This window comes from Argopecten irradians, unplaced genomic scaffold, assembly GCF_041381155.1.
Source record: "Argopecten irradians isolate NY unplaced genomic scaffold, Ai_NY scaffold_0045, whole genome shotgun sequence".
NCBI lineage: Eukaryota > Metazoa > Mollusca > Bivalvia > Pectinida > Pectinidae > Argopecten > Argopecten irradians.
The window spans coordinates 1-456 of NW_027187512.1; positions in this window are offsets into that span (position 1 = coordinate 1).

The following is a 456-nucleotide window of genomic DNA, read 5'->3' on the forward strand; positions in this document are numbered from 1 at the left end:
GACATGCACTGGTGTGTAACATACATTGGGTGTTCTAACATAGCCAAAGATGTTAGGGTGTGTGTTAGCGCACCATGTTAGGGTGTGTGTTAGCGCACCATGATAGGGTGTGTGTTAGCGCACCATGATAGATATGCTAGAACACCCAATGTATGTTACACACCAATGCATGTCAAAATATGACAACCAATGCTTATATTTTATATTTATATAGGCATTCCCATTATAAGAAGAAAAAAGGTGAAAAATAAAGTATGAAAATAAAAGTTATATGTTTGTAATTGTATAGTGAAAAATATCATTTGATGGCACAGCCAATAATTTGGCAGGAAAGAGTTGAGTTCTTGCAACTTCTGGTGGTTCCCATAACAATTACAGTAGATGTAATAGTCCCATCAATAAACAGGATATACAATAAGTACAACATTTAAATATATTTCAAATATTTCCATATTG